Below are 26,056 nucleotides of genomic sequence, written 5' to 3'. Positions count from 1 at the left end.
TCTAGAAACAGTAACTCCACCACTTTCCTAGGAAGCCTGTTCCAAAGTCAACAGCCCTTTCTGTGAAGAAATTCCTTCTAATGCCCAGTCTCAACCACTCCTGGAACATCTTGAGATTATATCCTCTTGTATTGTATTTGTGGGGTGCCCAGTGGCAGGAAGGAATGATGAGTCTGACTCCATGATCTCAGAAGGCTAATTTATTATTTTAGGATACTATATTATATTAAAGAATGCTAGACTAAACTATACTAAAGAATACAGAAAGGATACTTACAGAAGGCTAAAAAGATAATAATGAAAACTCGTGACTCTTTCCAGAGCCCCAACACAGCTTGGCCGTAATTGGCCAATGAGTCAAAATAATTCACAGCAGAAACCAATGAAACAATCACCTGTTGGATAAACAATCTCCAAACACATTCCACATGTGAGCACAACACAGGAGAAACAAATGAGATAAGATTGTTTTCCTTTTTATTGGCGGCTTCTCAGCTTCCCAGGAGAAAACTCCTGGGTGAAGGGATTTTTCAGAAAATATGGATGTGACACTCTTGTCCTGTTGTGGGTTCCCTAGGAAAAGAAGCCAAGACCCACCTGGCTACAGCTGCCTGAAAAGAGGTTGTAGAGAGTGATAAAGTCATCCCAGAGCCTCCTTTTCTCCAAGCTGAACAGCCCTGCTCCCTCAGCTGCTCCTCATAGGACTCAGCCCTTCACCAGCTTGCTCCAGTATCAAGAAGTCCTTTTTTCATGTGAGGGCCCCAGAACTGGACACAGCAGTCGTGGTGCAGCCTCACCAGTGCTGAGTGCAGGGGGCTGGCCACCATCCTGGTCATGCTGGCCACCATCCTGGTCGTGCTGGCCACACTGCTGCTGATCCAGGCCAGGCACCACTGGTTTTCTTCACCACTTGGGCACACACTGGTTCATGTTCAGCTGCTGTTGACCAGCACCCCAAGGTTCTTTTCCACTGGGCAGCTTTCCAGCCACTCTTCCCCCAGCCTGTAGCACTGCGTGGGGTTGTTGTGTCTGAATGGCAGGACCTGACACTTGGCCTTGTTGAATGCCACATAATTGGACTTGGCCCATTGATCCAGCCTCTCCAGATCCTGCTGCAGAGCCTTCCTACCCTGCAGCAGATCAACACTCTTGCCCAACAAGGAGATGGGTATTGTCTCTGCTGCCCCTTCCCAAGAGACCTTTAATCTCCTGAACAATCATTTCATGTGATCCTTCACATGGCACAACATACTTGCAGGTGACTAACCTGTCTTTTACATTTGGAGAAGGAGGTTGGATTACATGACCTCTGGAGGTCCAGCCTAAATTACTTTTATGATTACAGCCACTGCCACACTTATTACAAGAAAATACAAGAGGGAACCAGCCATCTAATCTTATTCTAGTTTAAATAAAAATGCCTATCTACCTAGGAAAGTTTTTTTAGATAAGAGGATGTATCTGTGGGTGGCCGAAGGCTGGGTCTTCCTTCTTCCATGCCCACTCTTTGTGGGGATGACCAGGCCATAGGTCCCTTGTGGCTCTCCCCATAGTGCTGCTTCACTTGGGACCATAATGGAAGATGAGAAGCAGCCAAATGTTCTGGAAGCACTGCACTGCCTGTTGCTGCAGAGGTGCTGGTGACACAGACGCTGCTCAGCTGGCACAGCATTTCTCAGAGGTGGTTGCAAAAGAGAGGCTGAAACCTGGACATCTCCAGGTTATTGCAGCAAATTAAATATGATGACACATAATAGACAGTTTTATATGCTCTATTAACTCTATTAGACCTTTGTATTGGAGTAATTTATTGCTGGAGTCTACACAGCACAGATATAGTTCCAAACTTCCTCTGATTTTGTTACTTTGCAGAGGCCTTGGCATCAAAGATACATCCAGTAAGAGCTAGTAGGAGCTCAAAGTTTATTCTGGAGGCTGTCCCAACCATGTCAAAGGAGCAGCTGTAGGCCTTAGGACTAGCTGTCTTTTGTCACGCTGACACAGTTGGCACACTTGGGTAGGAAACGCCATTCCAAAAGAGTGTTGAAGTTCTGTGGAGACTGTCCAGCAAGTTGTGCTCTTCTCAATGACCATGTGTGAAGTACTCCATGTTTCAAATCAGTCTGATTTGCTTCTCACCCAGCAATCTCCTGGAGCAGCACTGGTTGTAGAGAAGATGGCCTCTTGCATACTCACGTTAGTGGAGTCACTGTCTGCTTCATCTGTTGCTGAAGGGTGACAAACACACCCGAGGGCTGAGCGCCTGCAGGAGCAAAGTGAGGCAGTTCAGAAGGTATCTGTAGGTGTTTCTCTGCAGTGGTCACAAACAGGAATGCTTGTGCTCCTCCTCATGCTCCTCTGCACCTTCAATGGACAATTCCTCTTGGATGAGTTTGCTAATGGCTCCAGTTGTGTCACTCATGAAACTCATCTTCGTGATTTCTGAAAGACCCCATTAACACCGCATTAGAATCCTGATGGCTTTCATTCACTGAATTATTTAATTACTTAAATTTTTTAAGCATATCAGAATACCTTTTAAGTCAAATGTGACCTTCTGGTCTTCTTTGAGAGGGGCTGACCTTGAGCATGATTGAGGAGGCTTTTGCAGCCTTGCTTCTGTCTTCACACGTGCTCTCACTGCAGCACTCGGCCTTGCGCCTTCACAAAAAGGTGTTGTTGAGGGAAGCAGCATGCTAAGTGGTTTTCTTTTTTGTGATTTATCCAAGTGCCTGTTTGCTCCCACATGCTGTGAGTGGATAATAGCAGTTCTCAATCAAAGTTAAAATTACTAACGCTCTTGTCTGTGGAAAATTTAGTGCAGGAAAGAAAAAAAGGTTAACGATGCTGCTATACTACCAATCTTACTATGGTTTGTCTTCATCCCTGCATCTTTGTGAGCATTATTGTATTGACAGGTTATTCCACTTGATCTCTCTGCTGGAACCAGAGTGAGGCAACTGTATCTGACATTTTGTTAAGATGGTGAAACTAGTATAAAAAAAAGCCATGTAAACAGAAAAACAATGGTTTTTTTCCTAACACTATGTTCATCATCCAGTAAACACTCACAATTCAGCAGTGTGCTGACAGCACAGTGATTAGCACAGAGAATTACTCCATCCTCCTCTTGAATATATGCTTACAGCCATAAATTTTGCCAATGTATTTCCTCATAGCTGGAAGCTGTTGAAATTATTTGGCACAGGATGTTGGAGTAGGTTAAAAAAAATAGCAACAACAGCAGCCAGTCTCACTTCAAGTTATTGACACTTCACTGTCCATCTGCAGTTCTGTCATATGGAGGCAACATACCATCATTTCTCTTTTTCTAATTGTGTTCATCCCAGGGTTCTTTTGTGGCACAAGTTATGACTACTTTTTAATTGTAGTCTGCTACAACCTTTTGCCAGTGTAAAAGGGCAGAGATTTGATCATTTCACTTATGTATTCTCAGTCTTCTACTGAACACATTTAATTTATGGGAACTGGAAAATGGGACAGCATTAGGGTTTCATATATTCATGTACAAAAGTCATTTTTAGTTGAGCTAGATGAACTCTGATGGATTACACAGTGTCAAATTATGTGCTTCAAATTATATGGTGTAGTGATGGAGTGGTTTGACCAAGTCACGCTAGGCTCCTTATCTGAAAAGGTCTTATATCAGGCATCTGAAACCACTCTTGGGTACTTAATCAAAACCAGTCTGCTTTTTAGGGGTCATCAGCATGCACAAACCAGTGCCTAAATGACTGTCTGTATGGTGAGAGTACCTCAAAAGACTGCTTGCTAGGTAGTCTGGGCTCCAGCCACCCTTTTGTGTGCCTGGTCTCTGACACACGGAAGCCTCCAGCAGATGGATGAAGTTACCTTTTGGATGCCTCATGCCCAGCCAGAATCCCACTGAATACTGCAAGTTCCCTGTGGTGCTTTAGAGAATAATTAGCAAGTTTCAAAGTTTACCCTTAAGATATAGTTGTGTCCTAAGATTGTCCTCCTCTGCATCTTGGATGTCTTCAGTGTGCCCTTGTGTACTTACCCTTGTGCTACATGGAAGCTTTGCTGTCATATTGGCTCATGCTCTCCAGATATGCAGACACATGCCCTTGAGATCACTCCATACCTTTCTTTCATAAGACTAACACAGAGTTCTTGGCAGATAGCGGAAAAATCTCAATTTTCACACAAATTTTGGAATACTCACTCCCAAATCTTCCAATCTCAGTTTTCCCAAGACTCTGCATTTGCTGGAGCACAAGCCTAACATGAAACGTGACAGTACTTCCAGAGGCAGTTGCTGGATCTGCTGTCATGCTGAAGATGAGACACATATTTAGTTCCCAGTGAATCACCCTCCATGATTTCCTGCACAGAACCAGCACAGGCATGGGCTCAGGGGCTAGCAGGTAAGGTGCTGCCCTAAGCCCTGGGTCTTTCCCAGAGACCTTGCAGCTCTGGGTGTGTTTGCCTTAGGAGCCAAAAAGGAAGCTAATTTAATGCATGTGACCAGGCACCCCTCAGACACTTTTTGCCTTAATTATATTTACATAGGAGTAACAACAAATAGAAGAAAAACTGTTCTTATTAGCACAGCTTGACATTCCCAGTGCATTAGCACATGAAATGATCTGGTGACAGAGTAAATAAGCCACAAGTTACTTTAAAAATGCTTTTACAACCAATTCTAAGATGTTTCCATCTCAAAAGTGACCTGAAATTGTGAACTATTTGCAAAAACAACCCCATCAACTAAAATGAGGGTTTCAATAGAATCATATAAATGTTTCAAATTATCAAGTTAAAGTATTCAGCACTGGATTCAAATATGCCTTTTCATTTTCATCTAAGGCCCTACAATAACTTAACTGCCTCCACAGTATAGCAGCCAGGAGCAAGCATCTTGGCAGGAGCCCTCTACTTTTCCAGAGACAGAACAGCTTCCCTGCTGAACCCAAAGGTTTTTGAGAGCTCTTAAAGAACACCCAACTTTGTGACCCTTCTGGAGGCCCCATGGATTGAAGCTGGATGTTGTCCAGTTGTAGCAGTCACAGAATCACAGAATGGTTTAGCTCTCGGAAAATGGAAAATCCCTTTAAGGCCATCCATTTCAAGCATTAACCCAGCACTGCCAAGTCCAACACTCAACCATGTCCCTAAGTGCCACATCTACACGGCTTTTAAGCACTTCAAGGGATAGCAATTCCACAACTTCCCTAGGCAGACCATTCCAATGCTTGACAACCCTTTCAGTCAAGAAATTGTTCCCAGCATCCAATGTAAACCTCTCCTGATGAAATGTGAGGCATTTCCTCTTGCTCTCTAGCTTATTACTTGGGTGAAGGGACCAACATTCCCTTCCTTTCAGGTAGTTAGTTGTACAGAGTGGTAAGGTTTCCCCTGAGCCTCCTTTTTTTTCCAAGATAAACATTCTCAACTCCCTCAACTGCTCCACATAAGACCCTTCATAAGACTCTTTTGCTCCAGAGCCTTCACTGGTTTCTCACTACTCTTTGACTGAGTCACAATAGTGATTTAATTTTGTCTCACCACCTCCCAAGGTGTCATTTGGGAAGGAGCTGGCAATCTGCCCTGGACATCTGAACAGCAAATCCAGGCAGGCAGAAATGGGCCACGTCAGGGTACAGCACTCTGTGAGACACCTACTGTGGCCAGGTGTGCTGGCAGCAGTGCACACTGCTCCCAATGAGTTCTGGATTAAGACTTCAGCATCTTGATGGGATATTATGTACTTTTTATTGCCAGCTTCATCTTATATAGCACCAAAGCCGGTATTTAATTTAGAACAGTTTTATTCAGAGATATTTAACCAGAGAGTATCTTAATCTGGAGGTGTGGGAAAAGAGATCATTTAAAATTTCTTTAATTCTTTTTCTGGTTATTTTCAGCAGTCCTCTATTCAAAATAACTTGGAGCTATGCATAAAGGCTGATTATAAAACCTATCTAGGGGATTGAGTCACACAGCTGTGCATTTAAATCTCCTAAAGCATGTTTCAACAGTCTCAAACACATGATGCTAAATTGGAGATGGGATTTTTGGATTAGAGATGGTGAAATGGGAGAGGGAGCACCAAGGTTAGAAAGTAAGTGAAAGTGTGACTTCTGCATGGGGCTGCAAGGTTTCATCAGGAATGCTGGCTTGGAGGAAGGATCTCCTTGGCCTGAGCACAAACTGCATCAGGCTCTGTGAAGCTCCCCAGGATGTGTGCACTAGGACAGCAGCGCCACTCAAAAAAGCGTATTTTGCACCTGAGGAGCTCAGAGTTTGATAATTTAATACCTTTGGAAGAAGCTGCTGATGGCATGCTCTCCTTGAAAAAACTGCTGTCACCAGCAGGAACAGAGTTGAGACCTGGAGCTTCATGATTAAGCTGAAACCAGTACAGTAGAGCTACCTTTTCTCCCTGAGACCAGGGCTCATAGCTTTGCCAGATTATTTTGACATATTTTCTCCACCCTGAGGATTTTAACTTTACTTTCTACAATACCTTTTAGCTTGGAAACACTGTTGATTTTCTCTTGCCAGGGAAAAAAAAAAAAGAGGGAGGAAAAAAGGAGTTCATTTCCAGACATTTGAGAGTATTGGAATTGTTCAGGTGCTGAAGTCAATGCAAGGCATCAGCTGATAAGTGGGAGGCTTAAATGTTAAAAATCTCAAGGTAACAAGACAATGATTTGAAAAGGCCTTCTTTCTTCCGATTACTACTGAGAAAGGATGATATTACAGTGAACCTTGTTAAAATGGAATATTCCCAACAGAGAATAATTGATGTTAGTGCTACTGTCAAACTGAAGATCTGAAGGGGACTAATTACTTTTTCTACTAGGAATAACTTTCTATTTTGTCACTGCTTCGACTGAGCAATCCCATTAATCTCAAACATCTGAATCCCAGATCCTCTGCCTAATTTCTGCTGGGAAATAGCAAAACCAGCACTACTTAAGCAATAGTGGCAGAATTTGATGTCCTTAAATCAGAAGAACATGTAAAAACATTCTACACAGTCTTTAACAGCTCGTTCTAAGGAACATGCAGGTCGAAGAAAGCAAGCATCCATGAAGCTGGTGTGTAATGGCAGTTGCTGGTTTGGCTATTCACTGCTGGGACAGGGAGCAAGGGATCCTATCCCCACACTCCTGTGTGGGGCTTTGGGGAAATGCATTGGGCTAAAAATGGGAGCTCAGAGGCTCTGCTTGCTAGAGGGAAATTTCTCTCCCCTCCTGTCTCACTGTCACTAGCTCATGACAGGGGCAATGTGCTCTCCCTCCAGCTTCATATGGCTTCTATCCTTGTTTCTGTTTGGTTCTGGCTCTGAGACTAAAGGAAAGGATCTGCCTGCCTCCCTTGAGTGTCTCAGTCTGTTAAGTCCAAGAGAGGTGCATATGCTCTGCCATTGCAGAGAGCATATTAAGAGAAAACATCAGCTAGAAATGAAGGGCATTAGCACATCATCTACACAACTACAGCAGCTCTGAAGTGCTCCAGCAATATTCCCTCACTGGATTTTTACTCTATTCCTGAGTGCTTCTTTGTGGGATATGTGCATATTCCCTGACTACATTGCAAAGAACAAGAGAGAAACTGGATGAGCAGTTTTCAGACAGAATGCTAGTTGTGTCTCCTCTCACCATGGCTGGGCTGTCAGGACCAGCTCCCTCCTCCTGGGGATGAGTGGTGTTGCTGCTTGCAAACAGTGGCCAAGCATCACAGGACTAGGGAAAATTGAAAAAAAAAGCACAAAAACCCCCAAACCAACACTTAAGGAATACTGGGGTGGTTGAAAGTCTCACCAAAGTCAGAATTCTGGAAAGGCTGAAGAAAATCAGAGCTGAGCTCCCTGCCATCTATCTGGCCATCCTGGAAAGATGATGCATTGAGAAACCTCAAGAACAGTAGAGCCAGAGGGTTGGTCCAACTGAAGTACACCAGCAGGATTTCTCCTTCAACCAAACCCAGGTCCTTTTCTTTTTTAGTCCCAGAAGCAGTACAAACAACAGCAATACTTTCTAGTAATTGAAGCAACAGCCATTAAAAAAACCAGCTGATGTTGAATATATCTCACTTATAAGGACATTAACAGAGTTTGCAGAGGCCATTAAAAGAACAGAGCTCACTTTTCATCCCCCATGAAACCATCAGTCATGGTTTTTTTCTTAGCTAGGTTACGTTTGGAACACAAAATGTCAGAAAAATGTAAGGCTTTTTTGAGTCATAGGAAGTAGTTTTCTTTGCCTGGATGACATTGATTTAAAAAGAGTCTACAGGTGAAGGTGTAGAGATCTTGACATAATAGAGACATTCTGGTTCTTTCCAAAGATGCTGGTTACATCCACATCCACTTGTGAATTCAGTGCAAAGGATAATGCAACCAGGGATAAATGCTGGCACAAAAAGGTTAACACTGGAGGGTAACTGGAAGTAGGTGATGCATCAACACATCTGCTGAAATTGAATATGAAGGATAGAAAGTGTGCTGGAAATGGTTTCAAGGAAAATTTATGCCTAAATAAGCTGACAAAATCAGCAATTTAGGGCAGTATTTTTTAGCACATCTGACAGGCTTATAAGAGAAATTGAATATAATTTTTGAGGGAATGATGGTATTAGGTAAAGAGACATCATTTTTGAGACCTATTAATAGTCAGTTGTCCAGGGACATTTCTGAAGGCAACGTTGATTCCACAAGAAGCACTGACCATCTAGATCTTTCCAATGACTACCTACATCTCATTGCATTGACACTTCAGTGCAGGAATGCAAGGAAACACCTAGGAATTTTGGTCATTTAACTCCATAATTTTAGGCATGGCTAGATGGCCAGGATGTGGCAATTATCAGTGGACATAACTTGCTGATGGTTTTCTTACTGGTTGGTAATCGCTGCCCAAGGTCTACTTTTACATGCATTGTGTACTTCAAGCTCCTTTCAACCCTGTAACATCCTTGTATTTCTTCCCCTCCCCCTGCCCTTTATCTGCCAGAAACCATTCTAGCATAAGTGGAAATTCAGACTGGTTGATTTTCAGAATGATTTTCATGATCACGCAGAGTCGCTCAGCCTTGTACTGCCACAGTTTGAGCCACACATGCAGGATTTCATGCCCCATGGAACAGCTTAAAAGCACACTAGCTAAAATGGGCCAAAATTACATCAGCGTTGGTACTACTGTACTGGACAGTGAAATTGTTTAAAGGTTGTTACATTAAAAGTTCCATTAAGCTATATGTTGTTGAATCAATTTTTTAATGCCTAAAATACTAAAAATAAAATTACCATGCTTTTCTTCTGAAGACAATATTTAAAACCTATTATTTTATAAGCCAGTTTCAGAGAAAAAACATTTTTCTGAAAATAAACAATGGTATCATCAGTATCATGAATTAAATACACAGAGAAGAGAGATTTTACATGCATCCAAATATAGTTTCTGAAAGAAAGATATCTTTTTTCCCCCTCTTGAATAATGCCCATTGTGTGCCTGGTTAGAAAGCAATAGCTTGGTTATGAAAGAATGGAAATTTTATCCATGAAAATGCTGCCTGCACATTAAAATCATCCCACAGCTGACACAGTGCTGTCTGCAAGCTTCTGGGCTATAAATCTATCAGTAAATAAGGACTATATTACTGTGACTCCTAATGTTAGGTGAATTTCTTATTAAATGGCTGACTAGAATGTGCTATACATGAAAAAGAGAACATCAAATTAAGCCGTGCTGTAAAAATTAAAGCACAAGATGAGACAAATGCTAGCCTCTGCATTTTTAACCTACTCTTACATTTTCCATTCTAAGTTCAAGCTCCAAAGCCTGTGTGGTAACAGCTCTACTGCTTGCTGCTGGCAGTGGTGCACCTGGAGGTCCCAGGGCACAGCTGCACAGCAGGGAGAGCCAGGAGCATTTTAAGGGACAAGCCTGTATGTGTTTAAAGGAATATTCTGGTGTGGGGCTGATCAGGGACACAGGAGCTGTCACATCAGGGGCAGCCATAAAGCATGGATGCAGCTCCATGTCATTCACTTGTTGGAAACTGCTTTAGTTAAGGTGGCAAACTCTCAAGGTTCTCACCATCATTTGAGTCTGGCTGCTCTGGAACCACCCTTTCAATCTGTATTTTTTCCCCAATCCTCCTCTGATGCCAAGCAGAATCAGTGGCAGGAGATGGCCAGGGTGAACACAGACAGGGATGAATGAGATACTTGTCCCCTGGTCACAAGCCTTACTGAATGGTGTGGAGTGTGGCTGGCAGATGGTGATGATTGTCAGGTCACTGTGTCCATGAGGAGAAGCTTCAGGTTCATTTTAAGTGTGGCAGCCCATTTTAAGGTATCTCATACACAGGGTATGCAAAAGCTCCAGTACATATGAATATCTTTAGGAAGAGCCTGCATTTGGATCTAGTCCCACCTTCTGAATTCCCCAAACTATAAAGGAGACAGGATAATAGAATTTTACCTTTGAAAACTTTCTCCACAACCAAAGAATAAAGTAAATGAGCTTAAGAAAAATTAAATGTTTTAATAGGTTGTGGAAGACATTTAAGTAACGTTTTCTTCCCTATCTGATTATATATTAAAAATTCATTTACATGCTCAGCAGTTCCCAGACCTCTATTGGCTCCAGCGGACATGGACAAACCCCCAAAGCATGTGCAGTGAATTTGTAGAGATAGCAGGGACTCAAGAAAATTGGCAGGATTTCTTCTTCCAAAATACTGCTGTGACTGGGCCAATTCCTTGTTTCTCCCCTGGCCCTGGTGCCTGGACCTGCCACGCTCTAGATTTAAGATTTTCTGGCAATGCAAAGTGATGCCGCAGCATGAGCCTCAAGCTCATCTCCCTCCCTGAGCTTGGATGTCCCTAAGGCTTGGCCAGGATGTTCTCACTTGTTCTTCTGGCTGCTCTTCATCAGCACAGGCCAGGGTTCTCTGCTAGCACTTATTAACAGGAACAGTCAGCAGAAACTGCAGGATTGTAAGTTTCCAAACATCCATGCTGTGCTTTTTGACAACAAGTGAAAACACTTACAAATACCTCCACCAGTAAATCCCAGTATATTTATCACCCACCCACATATCAAACTTGCCTCAAAGCAAGCTGTGCTTAAGTCTCTAGTGTATCTAATTTTCTTTACATGTTTTTTTCCTCCTCTATGACATATGACAAGTATTCTCCTTTTTTCTTTTTGTCTGTGTGTTTTTTGTTTTGTTTTGTTTTTTTTTAGTGAAGTGTCTGCAACCACTTCTTCCATTATCAAACACTTGGGAAACAAGGAATCTTTACTTTTGTATGATATGTATTTACTCTTAGCAGCTTAGTATGTATGTTTAATCATAAGACAGAGCCTAAAACCAACAGTGACTGAAAACAGGTATTTTGACACTAAATACTGTAGCCTTTCTAAGAGACAACTGGACTACACTAAGTCATGAAGAAGTGTCAATTTTCATTTAATATGAAGAGCATATTTGACATAATTGCTGTTCATGGAAGATGTCTCCATTTTGTTTGTCTTTCACAGACACTTCTGCAGCTACCAGGGAGAAAAGAAAATCTGTGTTTGCTTCAAACTCCTCAACACAGAGATCAACATGACTAAGAGGTTAAATGCAGGGCTGGCTTCACTTCTTTAACAATAACAATAACAATAATAATAATAATAATAATTCTGTGTAGAAATTTCCCTGTTTTCTTGTTCCAAACTTCTCCACAAGTAAGAGCAGCTAGGACTGTAGTCCTTATGCCCAAACAGCATTTTGGACCCCTCAGATCCCACAGAGGCTCAGTCAGGCAGCACAGTCCCATCACAGAAAGTCTTCTTCAAGCACAAATTGTAAGGATCTTAGATAACTACTGTTTCTCATACTATAATAAGAGTTTATTACTATTTCTTACTTACTTTTTGTGTTTGTTTTGTTCTCTCCTGTTAAGAGGGGGGCTTTTTCTTCTATGTCCATATGTTACCTGACAACTGGAAAATATCCAAAGGAGACCAGAGGCTCCCTTTTAGCAAAAGGCTCAAATAGCTAATGAGGCCTCCCCCAGCCTTTCCTTGTGTTCAATGGGTGAGTTTTTGAGGACCCATGGGAGGAATTCCAACATGGACAGGATGATTGCTGTTTTTCAGAGGAACACAGTGTGCTTCAATACCCCTGAAAGCTCTCTTAAGGCTCAGCAAACAGCTGCTGTGTGAAGTGCAGCCCAGAGAAAGGCTTAGATACACATACAGCAGGAACGTGCAATTGTAATTCAGGTGAGTGTTTCTATTCATACCAGCTCAAATGTATAATTTGTCCAATTATTCAGGAATTTCAGATCTTTGTTTCAGTCCAGTGAACAAAACCAGTAACAATCTGGGCTCTTAATTCAAGAAGATTATGCACAGCATAATTTGATTTTAAGCTGTCTCCACACTGTGAAGTTCACACTCACACCATGCAAAGCAGTTTTATCAAATATTTACTGCTCTGCCAGAGCACTTACCTGCTTTATGTTGGCCTCTGAAATACAACAGCTAGAAAGGCATTAGTCTCACCAGGAAGAGAAAAGTGGACACTTAACTGTCATGACTCAGGGAAACATGAATTGTATGGAAAGCCACCTGGGCAGTGACAGCTAACACAGCAAGCTGTGTCAAACAGAGCTGGGGCAGCATGTACCCAGGTGGGCTGCTTCACTCTGGTCAGACTGTTCTGATCCTAACAAGTTTGGCAGAATCAGTTGGGAAATATCTAATAAACAAAACAAATGTGTGCCTGCTTGTAACCCATTTCAGACCTCACTCACTTTCCAAACCAGGTGCTAACTACTCACCCATTTCAGCAATTTAAAAAGCACTTTGTTTTAATGTCCTTTAATGAAATGTCATTGTAAATAGATCAAAATTAAGTTATTTGTGGTATAAACATGTGAATTGTGCCTGTGTATTATGATCACCCACACTCATGACAGGGTCTTGCTTGGCAGCCAACTTAGGTTTTGCACCTTTGGATCTTTTGGGATATGAAGCTAAGACACAACATGGATAGAGCTTTGTTAAGTTCCAAGTATTTCCCCTCATGCAGAACTTCACACATATGAGAAATGCTACTACTTAAAAGCATTACTGCAGGAACAGAGTGGTGCTGATAGGAAGCTGTCCAGTTTAAAATTAAGATATTAATTTGACTGGCAGTCACTGTGTGTTTGTAAGTCAGGACAACATACTTACAGCTCAACAGACTACAAAACTCTCTCTATGAGAAAATAGAAAAATTTTCATCAACAAAACACTTGAAGCAAGGCACAGAACATTCAATTCTGTGAAACATGGAATAGTGGAATTATCCTGGCAATTTACATGTGAGCTCTGAGTCAGTGCTTTCAGGCAGGGAATAATTCCACATATGCATCCCTAATGAAACAGGATCATAAATCTTTCTGAATGGTGCTTTTCAGTTTTTATGCTTGGCTTCAAATTTGTCTCCTACAGGAAAGACACTGGAAGACAGAAGCAGCACAGTGTCCAGCCCGTGGGACCCAGTTCATGAGAGCATTTTGCTATGTGGGACCCCATTTGTATGGTCTTATCCTAGTTGGAAATGGGTATTTATATGAGTATTTGTAATGGGTATTAAAACAAAAGAAAAGAAAAAAGGACAAAGGATCAGAACAGCAGGGCAGGTAGCAATCTCTGTCTGGGGTAGCAGATAGCCTGGCTTGCTTGATTATAAAAAAGAAACATACAAAGTGAACCACAACCACTAAAGCCTTAATAGAAATATCTGTCTAATTTAGCTTGTGAGGAGGAATACATTAAAGCAAATAAATGTGTAGGTCTGTAACTATCTTGCCTTTTTTGTGCTGCTTATGCTATAAGTATAAACCAAAATCTTTCCAAACAGATTAAAAAAAGAGGTGGATCTGGAGCTAGTCAGTGTATTTGGGCCCTGTCAAAAATTGTGGGGTACTGCCACGGCACAGGCAGCTGCAAAAACACTCAGAGGCAAAAAGAGGGTGTCTGGAGGGACAGGAAACAGTCAAAGGCTCAGGCAGCCCACGCTGGGAATGGGGGCTGCCCATCCTGGAGAACTGGATGTGTGTTCCTCCCCTGCTCTGAAAGGCTCTGCCAAAGAGATGCCACTTCATCTGAGATGTGGGCTCAGGGAAGGGATCATTCCTGGCCTTCCTTGACTTCTAGCTCTTAAAAGAGCATAAATTGGTAAATCAACCAGTAGCATAATTAGAAGCTGTCAGCATGATATTCCTCCAGGATATGTGTACTTGCAAGGAAAAAGGGATAATTCTGCAAGTGTGGTGCTAAAGGTCTCAGTGCATCCTGTTCCCTGCCAGGCTGATGGCACAGCATTTGGCCAGAAGTGTAAAGGAACAGGGTTTCCAGTGGTAGTAACCAGGTGACAATGCTGGGGACTTGCAATACACTGCCCCCCAAACATTTTAAATTGTATTTGATGAGCTGCTGGTATGGTTCCACTGTGTATATTTTGATAGTGCCACAGAGAGTGAATGATGGTTTGGGTGCTACCAAAAACTCCATTTTTTAGGATCCCAGACAGACCCCTGGGAGAGCATGAGTGACCTTGAAAGGCAAATTTGTCTGAGCTTCTGCAACAGACAAATACTTGATTTGCCTGCTCCAAAAGAGACGTCCCTCTGTGCCTTTCTGCAGGAATGGGGCTGGGCAGGAAGAAGCTGTACCCCATGTCCCACAGGCCCTTTGGGAAGGGAAGTGCCCAGCAATGGGTGCTTATAGGGGATGGAGAAGGAAACTCTGGCAGTGTGGGTGGTGTCCAGAGCAGAGGCAGGAGTGGACATGTCCCCTGCCCCCAGCAGTCACCTTGTGAGGCATTTCCCTGCAGTTCCAGGGAGAGCAGGCAGATTATATATTGCCAGAAGCTGCCAGCTGGGCAAAAGGATCCAGCCAGCAAAGACAACTGGCATTTAGAAAGCCCTGTGCATCAGCCACAGCCTTGGCAACTGCCATTTGTAAGATTAAGCTTTGTCTTCAATAGGGTGGCCTCACTTTCAGCATTTTGGCTCCTTGATCCCATTCTGGATTTGAGGAAACAGTAAGGAAAAGGGCAGTTCCATGTGAGCAGAGGAGTTAGATGTTGGGGTGGATGTTGGTGCTTATTCTGTTTCTAAATAATGTAGACACCCAAACTTTGTTTTGCCCAAGATGACTTTGCTGCCTGTGGGACTAAAGAAAAACACCCCTTTGTAGGAGTAGCTCCCTGTTACAAAAGCACCCTTGCCACGGGTACCCAAGCCCAGGATATCTAAGGATATACCCTGTCACTCTTTCAGGGTGTTTCCTTGCCTGGATAGGAGTACAGCTGCTGCTTCCCTGTGGGAAGTTTCTCAGCAGGTCCAACACCATGGTTCCAGGGGGGCTTGAGTCCATCCTGGCTGCACAGGGAGCAGACTTAGAAATCTGGAGGCCACAAGCACATCTTGCTTCAGTTCACTCTTGAGGTTAAAGAGCCTGATTAATCTCCCTCAGGCCATGTTTTTAAGCCCTTCCCTGCACCCTCACCAGGTAATTGACAGCTGTGTCCCAAGTGGCAGACTCCTTCAGCCAAGACCTCACCAACATCGAGCTGTGGGACCAAATCCCACCACATATTTTGTAGATTGCAATCCTCCTTGTGCAGCATGGTGGAAGGTCTGTCTTCCTCTCAGCACTGCTTTTTTTTAGTGGCAGAAGTGCTACCAGGCAAGCTGCTTTCCATACTACATTTGTGCAGCAGATTATTCCCAGCTCAGCATGATGCTCCCTACCTGTCCTTCCTGAACTCACTTCTGCAGATCACATCTCTACTTCACCTCAGCTACATTCAAATTCTGACCTCATCTGGACCTGCTGAACTTCCCACCACAGTGGCCTCCACAGACCCCACATTTGTTACTGCCAGGACTGTCAAGAGCCCAAAATTTTCTGTGTAAAAAGGTTTAGAAGGGCTAATCCACCAGCTGTTTGCAGAAGTAAAATCTTGGGCAGGTGTTTCATTTTACACAGGCCAAATGCTGTTGAGAGGGCTGTTCATAAACAGAAATATTTACATGAACATGTGGAGAAATAGGTGCTTGTCTTTTTAATACTCTAGTCACTTTACAGAGGAGACCCAGAGAAATATTTTCAGTCAAGTTGTGCCAGGGATTAATTTGACAGACTTAATGTAATTAGATGGAGTGGAGTTTGGCCTGGTGACCTTTTTCTTTCTTCTGGTGTACTCCATGTGTTTGACACTCCAAACAGGTTTCAACTGTTTGGATTTAAGGCTTTTCTTGCTGTTTGCATTGGGAACTTTTCCCCTCCCTTTTTAATATATGAGACTGCTTCCTTTGTGTCCTGGAAGAGATCCTTATGCCTTAAACATATCATTCTTACAGGGAGGTTATGCTAAATCCAAACCCCTCAGTCAGAAAGGGGCTGCTGCCAGTTTCCTCTTTACTTACTAATGCAATTGCCAGCAAGGGGCACCAGGATTTCAGCAGAAATACCAGGATCAGGGAAACACAAAGTTTAAAGCTGACATCCACTGTCTTTAGGTGGCCACTTGGTGAAGCTAGTGGGTTTTACAGAGAAAAGAAAAAGAAAAACCGAAAAATTGCCCCCAACATCAACAAAGGCACATTATCAACAGCAACAGGCTGAAGCTCAGAACAGCAAACCCAACACTGCCTCTGTCTGTACACTCCTGAAGTTGTTAAATAACAATACAAGCAAATATACATCTTAAATTTATTAAAGTTCTTAAGACAGGCATGTTTATGTGCATCCTGAAAAGAATGGGAGGATATCCAAGGATACAGATTATTTCACCTTGCACAGGACTTTGTCAACAGAGGAAAACCAGGGAACAGTTAAGTACAATTTTCTCTAATTTCATAGGAATCCAAGAGTACCTCACAGAAGAATGAAGATATTTAGAAATAAATGCTACTCTTTGGACATCTTAATTATATAATGCTGTCCTTTTTCCATGCTGGCAAGTGCTGTGGTTCCTGAAAATTATCTATGTATCTTGTGCCTGACAATCTATGCTTTTGGTGCTTATAAATGAATTTGAGATAATGGTTTTCAGAAATAAGAGCTTTTCTGTGTGCTTGTATTTTTTAAATTGGGCAGATACCATAAAATGTGCCCTCCCAAGTCCCAAAGTTTGAGACATGACTGAAATGCAAAGGTAGGCTAAAGCCAATCCATGATCATGAAGGGATATTGGCTCCTAGGAGATTGCAATCCACATTTCAAGACAGTCAAGAGCTGCTCACTCTATACTTAAAGATTTCCTAAAAAAGCCAGGAAAAATCCACAGGGCTGGTGATTACCTAGTTCTTGTGCAGAGAGGCTGACAATGATGTTCAGTCCATGGTTTCCCTGATTTGGTCTGCCTTGAACTTTGAATGAGTGTGATTCATGCAATTGAATACTTCATTGAACAGTACTTAAGCCCTGGGTTTGGGGAATCACAGAAGCACATTTGCCTTCAGCCTTGCCTTTAGCTTCTGAGTAATGCCACTGAAGCTCATAGTATGTAAGCCCTCACTTGAATTTAACAAGCACTTTGCTGGGTTGATGCTATTTTTACATGTCTCTCTATGGGAAATTAGTGCATCATTAGAGGTGCAGATTTGGTGGGTTTTTCATTTTTCTTTTTCTTAACTTAGAGCCCAAATTTTTTCAATGTATGATCTCATGGCAATTCCAATCCTTTGAAACTGAATATTCCTGATTTTTTTCTGTAAGATTCCCAGCCACCAGGAAATAACTAAATACAGATTAAATGCCTTATGCTGTTAAGAACATGTTTTTTAGTTGCTGTAGACCCAAACTTAAAGTGTAAGGTTGGTTACAAACAATAAAATGAACCCTCACCTCTGCTCGCCATCTCTCTAGATACTGAAGGACTGTACAGCCTGTAGCCAAATGAAGGTCTCGATTCCACCTGCTGCTCGTTTTGAGTCACAAGGACTATCAGGCAGATGAACAGCTCAACACCTGCATTTCATGCCCCCGGAGGTCCATTCCTGAAGCGAGGAATACAGTCTACCTCGTACAGTACTGAGACTAACTATTTTCACATTCTGTGCATCATTTCACCATTCAGCCCCCACTCAGGTGTGAGAAACCAAGGGGAGAGCACTGACCTTTTTACCTATTGAGAGGCGCTTTGGAGAGGACCTCAGAGCACCCCGAAGAGGGACGGGGGATGCCCGGAGAGCCCCGGAGAGCCCGCTGCTCACCGGGACCGCGGGAGCCCCGGCTGCGGGGGAAGCCGCGCTGGGTGGGGTGCGCCCGCCGCTCACCCCTCTCCGAGCTTCCCGCGGTACCACAGCCCTGGGCAGAGCCCCGCAGCCCTCAAGGAGCCCTCCGGGACCCGCCTCAAACAAAGCTCACGAAGGAAAACTTCACGGTTCACAGAGAAACCACAGGCAGCATCTTGCTGTCCGCACGCCGCTGTGCTAGCGGGGTTCCCCCTCGCAGCCGCTCCCCTCGAGGCAGCGGCGGGGAATGTCAGAGGAAGCGTCCCGCACACTCCCGCAGCTCCCTACGACCCCTGCAGGTCCCTTTCCTCCTCCCGCCGCCCCCAGCCCCGGCGCTCACCTGAGCTCCGGCTGCTGTTGCTCCTGTTGGGGGTCTCCGCCGCGGGGAGGGGGCCGAGCTCCGCCGCCTCCCCGCAGCGCGGCAGCCGCCAAGTGCCGCTCTGCCCCCGGCGCCGGGATTTATCGCTGGGCGGCAGCGGGCGGGGGGGAAACGCCGTGCGGAGCCACTTCGGGGCGCGCCGCCACCGCGGGCAGAGCCCGCTGCCTTCCCGCCCCCTGGGCGGGGGGAGCCGGCGGGGTCGCGCCGGGGGAGGGGAGAGGAGGATGAGGATGAGGATGCAGCAGCTCCGTTCCGCTCCGCGGCGGTGGAAACACGGCACCGCCCCCTCCCCGCTGCGCTCGCCGAGGAGCACCTCCGCCCGCCCGCCCGTCTGCCCGCTGGGCACCGCCGGGCACTGCTGGGTACTGCCGGGCACCGCCGGGCACCGCCGGACAGGCGGCTCCGGGCACCGAGGCGGGGGAGCGGGCGGACCCTGCCCCGGCCCGGCTGCCGCCGCTCCGGCCAAGCCCCCGGCGCTGCTCCCGCCCGCGGCTGCCGCCGCTGCTCAGGCACGGCCGTGGCCGCTGCCGGGCCCGTGCCAGGGGCGCTGCCGCTGCCCTGTCGGGGCTCTGTCGGGGCGGGAGGCGGCTGCAGCTGCCGCCCTGCCCGGAGCCCAGCTGCGGCGCTGGATCAGCCTGCTCCCGGTGGAGATCAGCCCGCCCCGGTGCGGGCAGCCGCACGGAGAGAGGTGTGCTGGCGGCAGGGCGCTTCCGAGGGCTGGTACCTGATGCGGGGACTGTCTGGGAACCGGGAGAGCCTGCTCGGGGCTTGCCCGCTCTTCGCAGTCCGTCCCTGATCACCCGGTGCTGACCGATACCGGAGATGCGCTCCTGGAGCGGGCGGAGCTGGAGTGAGAACCATGTGGGCTTGCGAGCGTGTTTTGGGATTGTAGCGTTGCGTCCACGCTGTCCGAACACACGGGAGTGGAGTCGCTCAGTTTTGCAATGTATACACTGTACAGAGCGATAGATACCCTATGGAAGTACCATAGAGAAAGTTTAGCGGCCATCAATGACTCAAAATCAAGTAGTTATTCCCTCTGACAGAATTTCTACTAGTAATGTTAACTTTGTCAAGTGCAACTTCGATGCTAGATCTTCCACCAAAATAGGTAGGATGAAAGCTTCCCCACATACCAAATAATTTGGATAAAAATCCCACAGGAGAGTCTTAAAAGGCTTTTACTTTCCTAAGGAAGGAAGGATTCATGGGATGCTATGAAGTGAAGAATGGAAGTAAAAGAACCTCTGTTTTATTCTAATGAGGTTGTCACTAATCAGAAGTGGTATTATTATGCACAGCTTTAGAAACTTGTGTTTAATGTGGAGGGTTGGTTTAAAAATCTGTTCACTAACTCTCTGCTCCTGTCTCTCACACTTTACCAAAGGGACAGAAAAATTAGAGATCTGTCCTGGTGCCTTCTGGTGAAGTGCATTCAAGACTTCTGGAGAGGTCCATGATCTAAAATGACAGTGGAAGATGACATAGATAAAGAACAATCACTGGATCTCATTAATGATGATAATACGCTTCTCAAATTTTTAACAACAAAGGAATGAGATTCCCAAGCATTTTTATGGTCATCAGTGCTGAATAAAATTTCTGTCTTGGATTTTCCATAGAGTTTCTTACATCTCTTCTGTTTGGGCATTAGAGGAGGATGATAAGGCTGATATGTGTTCATACATCAGCCATAGCAGGGCCAGCACCATGATATGTATTTAGATATGTGCATGGTTGTATAAAACAACTTGCTGTCTGACTCCATTCTGACATGTGTGACAGGCAGCCACTCTACATCTGAAATGTAGAGTTCCCTAAAATACTTTCCCCAAAATACTGCAGCTACAGGTAAAAGAAACTTCCAGGAGCAAGAGCTGGCTGTACCAATCCCACATGGAGAGCCCTTCATCCAGGGTATCAGACAATGAAAACAGAGACTGAAAAATAAAAGTAATATTATGCAAAAATTAAGCATGGAAGGAAGGATTTTAACCGAGACAAAGTGTTCTCAATGAAAGGCACAAATATCAGTCACTCACAGCTGAATGATTTCAAGTTGATCGGAAGCTGGGTGGAATGACAGCCCAGAAAGTTTCACATTAAGTCAATTAAATCCCATTATTCTTTAGATTTTAAAAACTAATTAAATTAATTTCATGTGACTGTGAAAAGAGCTGAAATGACTGCCAAAAACTGTTCTTGTGACAGGCTACAGAGGCAGCATTAGTCAGTAATTATGGCACCAGGCTGGTACTCAAGAGAGTTTTGTGTCTTATCTGCCCAGCTCTGAGTGGTGATGATAAGAGGACTCTTTAATTTCTATAAAGTGATACTGGGGATGAGTACTCAGCTTGCATGGTGGGGAGGAATCACTATAACTGGATCGTCTCTTACTGCATCCCAGCAATACTCCTCCAACCTGATCAGTGATTTGCTGGGCATATTTGTAAGTAGATGATGTAGAGCCTGCTGAGTTGCTTCTTTTCGGATATCACAAATGTCTTGCCATGGAAAGGAACATGCCTTTCAGACAAGACTTCTTACTCATTCAGGTACGTGTGCGTGCATCTGTTCAGCCTACCAAATATCCATCATGGCAGGACTGTGGATGCACAGGGAAAAGTAGTGTGGACCATCGTGTGGGCTAACCACAGTCTGCCTTACTTCAGTTCTGGATCATTCAGATATAACTGGTCATGCTGAGCCATGATACTTTGGGCAGAAAACACCCAGCAGGGAATTATGGGCTGGTTGCTATCTGCACACATTTCTTTTTGTCTTTCTTTAACGTATTGTCCTTCTCCTTTCCTGATCCATTTTTTGCATTTAAGTTGCTATTTCTTTCCTAGGTGGTCACTGGACATGTCACCAGGTACATCTCTGCAGTGCTAGAAGGAGCCACCAGAGTGGCTATCAACAGTGTGCTCTGTAACCCCATCCCTTCTGTCTGCAGGGCTGGCTGCTCGAATGCTGATGCACTGCACGTGGGATTCATCTGCCTTTAGCTTCTGACATTGTGAGTTAATCATCAGAGTGCAAGCACATCACCTCAGGCTCTCTGTATAGCTAATGGAGAGAAATAGACACCTCCAGAAGGCAACTCATCTCATCCATCTTAGGCATCCTCTATGGGAAGATGAAATGAGCTGCCTTTGGAGGGGCCCATTTCTCTCCACCGAGTCAGAAGGGAGCCCAGGGTGACTTGCTTAGCTAAAGATGATTAACGTGTGGGTATGTACAGTGAAGTGGAATGAATCTCACTTCTTTTGAGTAATTCTGGTAGCCATGACCTAGTGGAGATTGAGAACCTTTTGAGACTTTCCTGCATATCCCATAAAATCCTAAAGCTGGGGGCAAATCTGAGCTCTTCTGCAGATTTCTAGCAAAGAAAAGCAGTGCTGATCAGTCAGCTTAATCTCAGGGCAGCAGAATGATGCTAATCTAGGAGGGCATAGAGAAATGTTGTTCAAGCAGGTTCCAGAGGTGCTGTTTTGTACAGGCAGGTGGCTGCTTCCACCCACTTGTCCATCTTTACGTGGTGGCTGGCTGCTCAGAAACAGGGATCTACAGAACCACTCTAAAACAGGTCCTTGTTCAGCACTAGAGTGATTCAAAACCCATTTTAAGGGCTCTTGCAGCTCTCTCTGAAGCACCTTGTGCTGGCTATGATGAGATGCTGTAAGAGAGACTCACTAGATTCACCATAGTCCTTTTTAGTCCTTTTCTCAAAACTGCCTCTTTCTGAGCTCTGCATGACACTCTGTTACCTTCCTAAGGAGATAATTCCCTCTGAAAAGATGATCTGTTGTGCTGTCAGTAACCAGTAATCCACTGCACTGCAATTACTTCTCATAAGCAAATTAACAACACAGCATCCTCATTTATTTGGGTTAACTTCTGCAGTTAACAGTTGACAGATGATACCAAAAATACTAGTGTAAATAATGTGTAATTTTATGTTTGAGCTTCTCAGAAATATTCTCAGGCTTATGTTATTCATGGGTGGTCCCTGGCCATTAGTAGGACCCTGAGGTATAAACAAATGCTATTTCTGCAGGGAAAAGCAGAGCTGCCCTTTTAAAATATGCTGTCCTAATAAATCTACTGAAATTCAGAACTTGGCAGAATCATACTCCTCAGCAAGAAGGAGTCAATTGGTCATTAGTTTGCTGTTGTTCTCTGGTCCTTTTTTGTCTACATGTCAGTAGTGCAGACTCAGACACCCTGGAGCTGTGATGTGCTGCTTGGTGCTGTCAGTGATGTCTTCTTGCTCCAAGCAGAGCCACTGCAGTGTCAGCTCAGCAGCAAGGGCCAGTCTGGGAGCACAGCCCAGAGGACAGAGCTCCAACCCACTCACATCCAGCAGACAAACTGTTAATGTCTGTGGCATGCTATGGGCACAGCGTGTTCTGGCTCTGCTGTGCTGGGGCAAAGTCTGTTTGTGACTTGTTTATTTGTACAGTGCTCAAAATAATCATGGATTGTCTTATGAGTGTGCCTTACTCGGGGTGTGTTCTTGCCATCTCTCTCAGTGGCACTGGTAGGTGTTCAGCAAATGTCCCCCTTGCTCCATCATTCCCCCTTGGTTATTTTGCAGGCATATTTAGCAGGATGCTGTGTTGTAGCACCTCTCCAACCTCAATTCTTGCACAGGCATCTCATTTACTGCTCACAGCTTGTATGGAATCTGCTTTGGTTAATGCTTTAGCAACACCTTAGTGTGATATATCCCAACCAATGCTCCACCAAGGCTGGTGTTTGTCACAGGCTTTTGACTTGCTTAGAGTCTGTCTGGTTGGCATTGTGCTCTACAGCATACAAGCTCCAACTCCCCTGGATCTCACCTTCTGAGCTGTGGTTTCTGCAAAGTGTCTGTCACACCCTGCCTCAGCCCAGCTTCCCTGGGGCAATGGAGCTGCAGTGCCTTTTTGCCAGGCACTGTGCACTGCCTGAGGACTCCTCTTCTTTCACAGGGCTCAGATCACCCAAAGATGCTGTGTGAAGATGCTGCATGTTGACTGAAGATGTGTTCACTTCTTCTGGCTGTTTTAGAGGGTTTCCTAAAAAAAGAAGAGATGGGAAGTTGGTGAACCATTATATAAATTTTCCTGGCATATATATTTGGAAGAAGATGTTAAAAATGTAATTGTGGTTAAGGGGCTTCAAAATTCCATAAAATGTACCTCTAGTTTTGATTTTCAATGGTATTTCACTACTGGCATAGGAGTTGTTGTGGGCTCCTGTCTGGACTGGATAGAAGACCCCAGTGTTGATTAAACTGTGATCAAACACAAACCACAGACTATTCTTGACAGAAAACTAAGTACTTCTTATTTAGATGCCACCTAAAATTAATCATGGGATTTTTTTTACTCACAATAAAGTGAATAGAACAGGATGTCTCCTACAAACACTTTGCTTATGACTATCCAGTCAATATTTAAACTCCAAGTTGGTTAAGAATTCATTCAAATTTCTTATCAGTTATTTAGTGATTTTGTATGTATGGGGAGAGTCCAGTATGGCAGTCAGTATCTCTGAATACACTCAGAATTTCTCTGCTAAAAACTGAAGTATGCAATTCAGTCCCTTATTGTACAGTGACTGAATGATTTCCCCTTCTTTTATTTTTCTGTAATTTAGTGTTATTCTGACAAACCACAAAGAAATGCACATAAATCATTTTCATGTTTCTAGATGAGAAATAACTGAAACAGTATCTTAAGACCTTGGAAGTCTGTATCTTCTCAGCTTAATAACAAACATTTGCTGAGACATCAAGCAAATAACAGTGCTCTGTTATGATTTGAAATATGAACACAAAGAAATTACACAGAAAAGAAAAAATGTGGTGGACGTGGTGAAAAGCAAAATCAGTTTCACACTCAGCACTCAAAGCAGCTCATGTTTGAAGCTGTCTGTAGGCAATAGCTACTGTTGATAAAATCCTCATGAGTGAAGTCATTGTGTTACTCTTTTCCCAGAGAATTTCCCCAAACTTGGACTTATTTTTTGCTACCATATCCCACAGGAATTCTTTAATGATATCTATCCTGCTTCCTGGGGGTGTGCCTGTGATGACTGTAAATTTTATGACAGTGTGTTTTTGTGCTGCTGCTGTAACATTAGCTTAGGTTGCTGTTAGCTGGGGATGTTGTGTGGTTCTTAGCCTGACTTCAATGGGGATGGACCATTGATTTGAGATGCTGTTTGAAAACACTGCCATTGCTGATATCAAAGGATTAACTGGTGATGTTGAGGGGTGATCTATAGAGGGAGAGATAATATGATCCTTTAATAGGGAGGTGTCTCATTATGTATTTAAAAGATGAAATGAAGTTGACACTCAACAGTTATAATTCTGTTTCAGTCTGACATTTGATACAGTTGCCTGTGTTGCATTAAATTAAAATTGTTTCAGGTACTTTCATGGCAAGAGTTTTAGTTGCACCCAAAGCCTGCTGAAATTGATAAGAAAACTTGCTTAGTTTGAGGGCTCGTGGATCACATGCTTGGAACAAGTTGTGCAGAAACCATTTCCATTCAGACATCATGTGTTCTATTCCTGCCTTTTCTGTAATAAATGTTTATGTAATGTTCCACATTACCTAAAACACAACAAAGGTGGCAATGCCCAGTTAGAGGGTCACTAAATTTCAGGGGTTTATCACCAAAAATTGAAGATATATTAGGATCTAACAGTGCAGAAAAATTTATGGGTCAAGGAGCTATACAGAGTTTTTGAGAACATGTATGTTCTAATATTTTAGAACAGCAGCTGCAAGTAATCAAGCAATTAAATCCTTCCCATGCTTCCAGCTGGGGTTGGTTAAATAAGTATTCCCACCACCACCAGATAATGCAAGAAGTTACTTATCTGCTGTGATTCTGCTCTTCTGACTCTTCTCTATAAACTTTCTGACATGACAGAGCCCAGCTTAGCCACGTCACTGGTAGGAATGGGGCTTTTCATGGATCATGTGTTTCTCAAGCACACATGGAACAGTTTCTCTGAGCTGTGTTTGCTGCTGGTGGTTGCCTGATTATCTGCATGGGCTCCCAGGTGCATCCCAGCTGCTGAGGGCTGTTGCTCAGTCAAAATCCCTGACAAGTTGACAGCTTTGCTTCCTTCTCATGGCCCTCATGTGATCAGTCTGTTTTACTCATGGCTGTGGCTGGGGAATACAGAGAGTGTGTGTGCAGGGCAATGCTGCTCTGATGTTTTGCTTCAACACACACAGAAAGAGTTAATGGGCAGTGAGTCAGCCCTATTCAGTAAGGGGGTCATGATCCTGGAGGTACAAAAGCATCTGAAGATGGTTCCCTCTGGAATCCCAGATTGCTCAGGAACAACTTTATGTGCCACTGTCTATGCCATTTGT

The 26,056-nt window shown here is 44.1% G+C and overlaps 1 protein-coding gene across 5 annotated transcripts in view; it reads right to left on the bottom strand.

Moving 5' to 3' along the window:
• HTR1E (5-hydroxytryptamine receptor 1E) overlaps window positions 1-19,515 on the bottom strand; it is a 39,810-nt gene extending 20,295 nt beyond the window's left edge. For 3 of the 5 annotated variants that reach the window (XM_077174902.1, XM_077174901.1, XM_077174899.1), the window contains exon 1: window positions 18,633-18,992. The gene's annotated coding sequence lies outside the window, so the exon portion shown is untranslated. Of the gene's footprint in view, window positions 1-17,903; window positions 18,056-18,632; window positions 18,993-19,395 lie in introns of those variants that run through there. The other 2 variants (XM_077174900.1, XM_077174903.1) reach the window with 2 other exon arrangements.
• Window positions 19,516-26,056: the final 6,541 nt, after the last annotated feature.

Source organism: Agelaius phoeniceus, chromosome 3, assembly GCF_051311805.1.
Source record: "Agelaius phoeniceus isolate bAgePho1 chromosome 3, bAgePho1.hap1, whole genome shotgun sequence".
Lineage (NCBI taxonomy): Eukaryota > Metazoa > Chordata > Aves > Passeriformes > Icteridae > Agelaius > Agelaius phoeniceus.
The sequence above is the reverse complement of the archived record's forward strand: the minus strand, read 5'-3'. Positions and strand labels throughout refer to the sequence as shown.